We start from the raw sequence: 871 nt of genomic DNA, 5'->3' as shown, positions 1-871 counted from the left end.
ACAAAAAACGAAACAAAGGAAAACACAAACGAATGTGAAAAATCTTTTAATGTTTGAATATTTTCTTACATTTTTTCTGCATTAAAAAAAAACTCAACATAAGCATGTTCCTTTATTATAAACATAAATGGTTCTTCAGCATTCATTTCATACAAGTACCGTGTTTAGCCATTTTCTTAGCTTGTTGCCATATATGGCAACAAGTTATATACTTGTTGCCATTATATCTCTTTGTAACTGCTGCGATGAACTTGAAGATAACAGATGTATATACATACATTAAGTACTATTATTTCCTCAGTTTCACTCTCCCAAATCAAAAATTCTGAATATTTTTCGGAGTATTTATACTTACTTTCACATTACTTATCAAAACTGTTACCCCAATTTACACCCCCTCCATCAGTTCATAGATTGCCATCACAGAAATATTTAGATCTGTATCCTGCCGCGTTCATTTTACAAATTCAAAAGTGAAGCCTGGAATCCGAATCTAGAACCCAGATCTCAGGACTTCCAATTGATTTCTCCCCCGGATTCACTGTGACTATTCTGCAGTTGGGCCGATCCTTCTGGACTCGCCCGATGCACTAACAGAGCTTCTGCTCCTCTGCCCACTGGATCTTACACTCTCCTGGGATGCCAAGAATTTGGAGGTTCCAGGAACGTAGAAATCACCTGGGACCCGCCATTAGCCATCACTAGGACGTGCCTTTGCCCATTCTGCCGCTGCCACAAGAGCGTAACTCGGAAACCGGAAGCGACCAAGTTTGTGGACGCCCCCAGCGTCCCGCCTCCAGCTACACAGTCACGCCCCCGCACGCCAGGCCGGCCTTAAGCCCAGACAAGTCGGGCAAGGATGCGGCGCTGA

Source organism: Balaenoptera physalus, assembly GCF_965194825.1.
Source record: "Balaenoptera physalus genome assembly, chromosome: 9".
Classification (NCBI taxonomy): domain Eukaryota; kingdom Metazoa; phylum Chordata; class Mammalia; order Artiodactyla; family Balaenopteridae; genus Balaenoptera; species Balaenoptera physalus.
The sequence above is the reverse complement of the archived record's forward strand: the minus strand, read 5'-3'. Positions refer to the sequence as shown.